The 8547-nt window shown below is 33.1% G+C and overlaps 1 non-coding gene across 1 annotated transcript; it reads left to right on the top strand.

Annotated features, from left to right (window-relative positions):
- Nucleotides 1–7754: 7754 nt before the first annotated feature.
- Nucleotides 7755–7828, top strand: TRNAI-AAU. Its single transcript has one exon. It is a non-coding gene; the product is annotated as a tRNA-Ile (tRNA).
- The last annotated feature ends 719 nt before the right edge of the window (nt 7829–8547 follow it).

Below are 8547 nucleotides of genomic sequence, written 5' to 3'. Positions count from 1 at the left end.
TGCTAAATCTGTTAAAAATGCTGGACGATCTGTTGCAACAGCTCAATAATAATGGCTTTTATCGAGTCTCAAACCGCTAAGAAAAGGTAATAAGTAATTAGTGTAAAGGTAAAAGTCGCGACTTTTCACAGAAAACAAAATGCCACCAGTTTGAATGTAATTAATACAATGGAGCTGAACAGTCCTGCCTTTTGGCCTGACACGTCCAGATTATATTATAGGTCCCTCAATCTTCATTCAACTCTATTTATTTGTTGCATTTTTTTCCTTTCGTGTGACATCTTCAACCACTTCTCTTCAAAGAGAATATTCCTTTCTCGTTGAGGTAAGTTTTTTTCTGGTATAAATTTACCAGTTGGTCGTATACGTTGTATTACATTGTGAACATTTTTCTTTACATTTATCAATTCATGCGTGTTCTAGATATGGCTAATCCTTTTCCGGACATTGCTATTCTACGCAACACAGTGCGAGAACTTCAAAGGAGGTTAATGACCTGCAGAGTGAGTTGGTCGCTGTGAGAGTGACAATGTTCAGAGAGATGCAGAGGCTGATGAGAGCCCTGCTGCTGCGAGTTGATTGGCCGGCTGTCATTAATGATGATGATGATAATAATAATTAGAATGTGTTTTTTTAAGCGTATATATTTTAATTTTTATATATTGGATCTATACCTAATGTATTTTATTTTTCATTTAATGAAAAATTTACTTTTAGTCAGACTTTGGCGTTTTAATTCTTATTCAATTTTCATTTTGTTTTCTTCTAATCTAATACATGTTAACATGTCGACGGTTGGAGGCAATGTGAATCCAGTAGCACTAGCAATTTTGGCTTTTGAGTTCTTTCAACAGTTAGAACCGATTGATCATCTGTTGGGTTTTAATAGATTATCCATGTGTTTCGACAGATTTTCATCTGTTGGAGGAAAGCATTCTAGTTGTTTGTGCAACTGTTGAGAATAATTGTGGTCTGTTGTATTATTTAAGTTCATGTTTTGCCTCATTTTATTGATGCACAAGTTATTTAAAAAAAAGACATTTTAGATATAATAAATGATAACATTAGGTTCACAACAATGAGTTAAATATATAAAAGTCTACAACAAACAAACAAACAAAAAACAACACAAGTTTCTACAATTACAACGATCATGGTGGATTATGATTCGGGCATGTAGTTCTTTTGTGGCCAGCACACTTACATATGGAGCACTTGTTTCTTCTTGATGAAAATGATTCTCCAACTCCACGCCTCCTTTTATATGGCTTTCTTTTCGATTTGATAGTGCTCGGGTCAATATATGGAGGAGGTATTAATCTCCCCATAAGCTCTACTAGAACAACTCAAGATTCTTCGGAAGGCACCGGAGCAATATACCCACTATATGTCATTTCATATTTTTCCACCAAATAATATTGAGAGGAGTGCTCGTAAACTTCTGGTTCATATTTATGACCGTATTGAGCTCGAAGGGCTGCCATAGCATGTGGACAAAGTATTTTGTTCAAGTCAAAAACTCTACACGTACAAGATCTTGTTTGAAGATCGACCGTGGCAGCATCACCATGACCGGTGATACGAAATTTGTAGTCTGTTGTTTTATGAGAGAATAACCTATTCCCCAAATTGATGTTTGTTGATATTTTCTTTTCGATTTCGGGAACAAATTGGGTTCTTTTTCCTGGGCACTTGAACTGCACACACCTTTCGTTAAAAAAATTGCTATATTTCTCGCTTATTTTTTCAAACATAGCCTTGATGGGAAATTCTATTTCATTGCGAAACAATGAATTCACCGATTCAACTATGTTTGATGTCATAATATTGTACCTATAGAAAAGAATCACTTAGTACAACATCAAACTAAACTTATAAATCAAACAAGACATTAAATTCATAAGAATGTACCTATTTGCTGGACACAATGCCCGACTCCATCTCTCAAAACCGACATGTGCAAGAAATTCTGCTACCTTGGGATTCACATCCGCTATTTGATTGAAATGGTCTAAAAACTCCTCTCTACTATATGCTTTAGCTGCTCTATAAAAAAGGGTGACGACCCTTTCGTTGTGATAGTTGTTTTGAATGTTCTCTCCAAGATGCCTGATGCAACAACCAAGTAAGCTGAAGTGAAGAAAAGTGAACCCATCTTTGGAATACTTGGATGCCTATCCAATACAAAACACAACTCTTCGGTATCTTCGACACAGCGTCGCAGTTATTCAAAAGAAAATCCATAAGAGGCATCACATTCCTTGTCAGCTACACAAAAAGCGACAGGAAAGATGTGATTCTCCACATCCTGCGCCACTACCGCTAGCAGAACTCCATTATACCTGCTCCTCAAGAAGTTACCGTCGAAAACCATGAATCCAAGCACCATAGGATACAGAAAAGTACTTGAACCTTCCGTTTTCATCCAGATGCAGTGTCGTCTTACTTTCGGGATTTGTGGACTCAGTCATGTAACGATAAGCATCCAAGATTTCATACCCATGCTCGAGTTTCCCCCGAACCAGGTCCTTGGCAATACCTATGGTCGTATATACCTTCCAATAACTGACCAGGACACCCAAATCCGTAAAGAGTTGATCGGCCATAAGCCTTGTTGAAGGGCCTTTGCCATTGGGGAAACTACTCTTGAAATATTCACCGAGGACCTTTGCCGTGGCGTGAGGATTTTGGCCCGAGATGTGCTCCGAACCACATGTGTGATGCTTTTCATGTTTATGAATAACGAATCTATCAGAACTTGGGTACTTCACCGCTCTCAACTACCACTTCCAGTTCGAATTAGCACATTTGAAGCAAAAAACACTGCTTGAATTAATCACCTTCTTTATTCTGAAATCTTTTTTCACGCAAGAAATAAATAAAGTGTTAGATAGTTCGTTCTTGTCCTTGAATGACATTCCAATAAAAAAGCCGGTCTCGTCATCTTGAAGATTTTCAGATTGTGTCGATTGAGAAGAACTGCACATCGATTGGTCGCATCAACGGGCGTAGGTGTTTGATCATTATCTGAAATATTCATGTCTAGATCATCCAACGTATCATCAAAGAAGTCTTCTTTTCTTCTTCTTCTTCTTCTTCTTCTTCTTCTTCTTCTACGTTGTGGTTCTCATTCTCTCTCGTCTTTTCAACCATGTACACCCTTAACACCGGCCTGGTTGAATCACTTAGATAAGAACATAACCGAACCTGATCGATTCTCTTGAAAGGCAGTACCCTCTGATTTTCAAAGGAGCTGTGCATGTAGCTGATGGCGAATTCTTTTGATTGACAATTCAGTTCACAAAATCATCATATGAAATATCACTTTGGACTGTCATAGCTATCGTCTCTAGCATTTCACCCTTCTTCCAACGCCATACATGTCAATTGCTCTTTTCGACCCAATGACCATGACAATCCACCTCTATTATTATTAATCCCTCTATTAGTGGTACCTAAATAAAGTAATTTGTTAAAAAAAGTTGATAGTGATTTCATAGTGTCGTAAATGAATCCCAATAGATGTGTTATCTTTTGCAACAGGTAAGTGATGAGTCGCAACAGATTCTTACCTGTTGCAATTCATGTTATGGGTCTGAATATCTGTTGCAACAGATGAATCGCCCGTTGGAATTGATGTTTATAACTAAATTACCTTTGAAGCTGATTCCAACAGATGAGTGACAGTTGCAACAGATAATTAACCTGTTGCGACAGATGACTTATCTGATGCAACAGGTTATTAATTTGTTGTAACCTATGTTGGAATCATGTTCAGGTTCTGTTGCAACAGGTAACTAATCTGTTGCAACATATATGTCAAATATTGCAACAGATTAGCCATCTGTTTAAACATGAATCCAACATATCAGTCTTCCTTTGAAACAGATGTCTCATCTGTCGCAACAGAAGATTTATCTTTTTAAACAGATGGATTTTATGTTGGATTCATGATTGGGTTCTGTCCATTGTTGGAAAACAACAACACAATAGAAGTTACCCAGATGACAAATTCAACTAAAAATCATAATTTGACTTACCAACGTCTCCTATGAAGTAATGCTAAAGCGGAAAGTGATGTTAGAAACAAACTTTGACCTAATAAAATGTTATTATAAAAGATGATTATTATAGAGAAGACTATCTGTATTATCTTAACTCTACCGATTAAAGGAAATGTAGCCTGAAACATAAAGTAGTTGTAGCATTTATTCATTATATTCAATAAATTCTTTAACCTTTGATGCATAAATGGCTAGATAGGATATTATCAGTAATGACCACTTAGGCTTGCTGGTTGGGAAAATTAAGAGAAATTTCAGAGAGAACTACTAACTAACATTTAGGCAAATTTAGGCTTGTTAATTACTAGCTAGACTTTGTCTAATCATAATTTGTTGCTACATTTTAATTAGCAGCTATATTAATGATCAAATGTATTCATCTATCAAATTTTAACTTTAGAATACAAATATAAAGACGTTTTGTAAATACATATATACATACAATAATACAAACAATTCAACTATATAAATGAATACATATACATATGAATATACATATATATAACATAAGACATATCAAATACTTATCAAAAATATCAAAGGCATCAAATGTATATGGACTTACAAATTAATTTAAACCTTAGATGCGAATTGTAGTTACTTCAAAGTTGAGATGCAATTGTTTTTCCTTTTACATATTCATATGAAATTTAGTCTATTTGTTTATTTTACTTGTCCATTTTAGCAAATCAATAAAAGAGAGTTTTGTTATTTATGTTCATATACTACCCTTAGTATCAAATAACTAGATAAAATGTTAACATGGTCGTTTGGTGTGTGGTATAAGGGATAAGTAATTCCCGGATAAAATGAAATATCATTTTATCCCATATTTGATTAGAGGGATTAATCAACACCGGGATAACTTATCTCACCATTTACACCATAGTGATGGGATAACATATCCCATATGCATGGTGGGAAAAGTTATCTCGGGAAAAAGCAAAGTCATTTTTCTCATTTATGAAGCTTGTTATCATAAAGAATAACGACGGAGCCAGGATTTCAAATAAGGGAGTTCAATATTGAAAGAAAGCTAAGTCGAAGATGAAAAGGCTACAGTTTTTGTCCCCCTTATTCGTCTGCCTCGTCCCCATTCAACTACAGATGTACCATGAGGATTGGGCATTTATTGTACATGTACAATTTGGAGTCAATTAACTTAAATGATAGGGAGTGTCATGATAGATTCTTCTCAAAGGCTAAAACAATTTATTGATGTCAAGAATTAAACCATATGAAACGAACACTACACAACCCATTTATATCTTTTGCATGCTGGCTCCTTATTTCATAATTTCAACATCTCTATGTTTTCAAAACATAATAATTAACACGAAAGTGAAGTCAGATAGACGCATCATCTGTATAGGTTTTACACAATTGGAAGATCGAAACGCAAGAATTGTTTTATTTTTAAAAATACACAAAAAGATATCGATGTATACATGTGCCAGATGGAAAATAAATAAAAACCTTCTTAACAGCGATATACCAAGACACCTCTCATTCTTGGTGGAGAGTAGCAGATGACCATCAACGCAAGAGCTATAACCACCACTAGGATTATCTTCAAGTTGTCATTACCAGCATCATCTGATTGGCAGAAGCAGCAAGATTTCCCCATTTGAATTGTGTTTTGGACAAATAATGAGAGCAATGGCCTAAAATTTCTAAAGATAGAATTAGCTTTGGTGGTATTTGACTTTTGATAATTATATCCATTTGCTTTAACGTGGAAGATTCCACTTCTCTATGGGAGGGGAGTTGGTTGCTTAATTTAATTTAGACAGTTGAATATAATGGTTAGTATAGGGGATTGTCATAAAGGGCTAATTTTATAAAGAGTACCATTGTAGTGAATATCACTATTGTTACATATTTATATTGTTGTATATAACATAAAAGTTCAATCTTAAAGTAAATAAAATTGATTATCACTATTGTTACAGATTTATATTATTGTATATAACATAAAAGATCAATTTTAAAGTAAATAAAATTGATACAGTGAAATGTTGTTACAACGCAACTGTGCTACAAGTGCTATGTAACTCATGTTTGAACCAAAAGACCCCTGAATTACTCTTAGAAAGTATCTATAATATATTAAAAATGTGAATACCCTTAGAAAAGTGATTTGAATTTTTTGTTCTTCATTAAAAAAAATTCTTCTTTAGACAAAACTGCCTTTTCACTATTTTTTAAATTTATTATTTAATTATTTTTTATTATATTAACAAGACTTCCTAAAATATATGGGACTCATAAAATATATGATAGGAAAATTAATTAATATTTTTCTTTCTACTAAAATTTTAACAGAAATTTTTAAAAACAATGATTATAATAAGTATATTAAAAAAATAACTGGAGAAAGTTTTTGTATTATACCTGAATTCCTAAGTTTATGGTAATATTTTTATTGGGTGTTTTCTTGTGCGCGAGACTGTTTCCCCAAATAAAGGGTTCTTATTGTTTTTGTTTTTGTTTACGTCAATTTTTCAAAAAGAAAGGGCTGGTTTACTTTTTCTAAAAAAAAATATCGGTACTTTTTTATTTTTGTGATTTCTTCCAAAAAAAGAAAAAAATAAAAGGTATATTTTTATTAAACGTGACTTTTCCAAAATAAAATTAAAAAAAAAACTAAAATATATGAAATATAAAAACCTTATTTAAATATTAACAAGTGTACCTTTTAATTTCTGATTCCTTCACTTCTATAAAAAACATTGTAATTTTAAGATTTTCAGCTCGACTCTCTTTTGCTGTGATATTTTATCTTAGTTATATGATTGTTGCTCATCTAACTTGATTCGATTGCATGTCTAGAATGGTGGATTCTTGATTATATATATATATATATATCTTCTTTATTTTCATTCAAAATCATTCTTTAGGGTCAAATTTTCACTCAGAAAAGAATTAGTTGGATCAAAATCAAAACTTTGTGATCACTATTATTTTTTTTTATAGTTTACAGGTCGTAGATGAATGTCGGTTGATTTTAAAATATTTCTTGTGTAAAAGTTAGGTTTAATTGTATTGTTTTGATATCTTTATTATCTTATTGTTTTATTTAATTTAAAGATGCTAGATGAATATGGATCGACTTTGAAATTTTTTTTTAGGTAAAAGTTAGGTTTAATTGTATTATCGTAATATCTCAATTAGTTTGTTATTTTGTGATAGTTTACATGTGATAGATAAATGTTGATCGTCTTTGATGAATTTTTTTATATAAAGGTTGGGTTTAGTTGTATTATTTTCATATCTCTATTATCGTATTATTTTGTTATTGTTTACAGGTGATAGATGAGTATCAGACGACTTTGAGAAAATTTCTGTGTGTAAAGGTCAGATTTAATTGTATTATTTTGATGTTTCTATCATTGTATTGTTTTGTTGCAATTTACAGATGGTAGATGAATGTCGATCGACTTTTAAAAATATTTTTGGTAAAGATTAAGTTTAATAAATAATTTTTCCATCTTTACATATTTAAAAGATATTAAATTTAATTATTATATTCATTTTTATTGTTTAAACAAATATCTTATTTAGTGTAATATACACCTAAACTAGTAACCATAAAATACAGGAGTGACATATAATCACCGATTCAGAAAAAGCTTGAGGCGAGCAGTTTATAAAGATAATATTTGCTTCAGCAGCTAATTAAACAACAGTGGCCCATTAGCTCAGTTGGTTAGAGCGTCGTGCTAATAACGCGAAGGCCGCAGGTTCGAGACCTGCATGGGCCATTCTATTTTTTTTACTTTCTCCTTCATCTACTTGTGCTAAGTTCGTCTTTATGACATGTTGCCCTTGTTCTTTGTGACATCAATAGATAATTTGAGTTGATAACCCACTCAGAATTAAGGTATAACAAAGTGGAGCATGCACGATTTGTCTATACATTTTTGTATAATATGTTTATGCATATATATAGAGTATATTATTTATTACTAACACCCACAGATACCTGTTCGTATACTTCGTGTTCTCCACTATACAAATATAATATAACAGAGTAGCAATGACAGTATCCTGCACTATTTGCTACTCTTTCTGTTGAATTAAATTTTCATCACATGTTGAAATCTCTTATTTTAGTTTCTGTCTCATAATTCTGTCTTCTTCTCGACTATATTATCGAAAAATGATCTCCACTTCAGTTGCATCGAATAATGGCTTATTAGGTCATAGGTATCCATGAAGGGGAGCCTTTGAGTAACTGGTAAAGTTGCTGCCATGTGACCAGAAGAAGGTCACGGGTTCAAGCTTTTGAAACAGGCTCTGGCAGAAATGCAAGGTAAGGCTGCATACGATACAACCTTGTGGTGGGCCCCTTCCCGGATACCGCGCATAGCGGTATCTTTAGTGCACCGGGCTGCCCTTTTGTAGGTCATAGGTATCCAAGTTTGACATTCTTATCTGCCACAGAAATACTAATTTTCTAATAACTTGACCATTACTTGGT

The sequence above is a fragment of the Capsicum annuum genome, chromosome 8 (assembly GCF_002878395.1).
Source record: "Capsicum annuum cultivar UCD-10X-F1 chromosome 8, UCD10Xv1.1, whole genome shotgun sequence".
Lineage (NCBI taxonomy): Eukaryota > Viridiplantae > Streptophyta > Magnoliopsida > Solanales > Solanaceae > Capsicum > Capsicum annuum.
The sequence above is the reverse complement of the archived record's forward strand: the minus strand, read 5'-3'. Positions and strand labels throughout refer to the sequence as shown.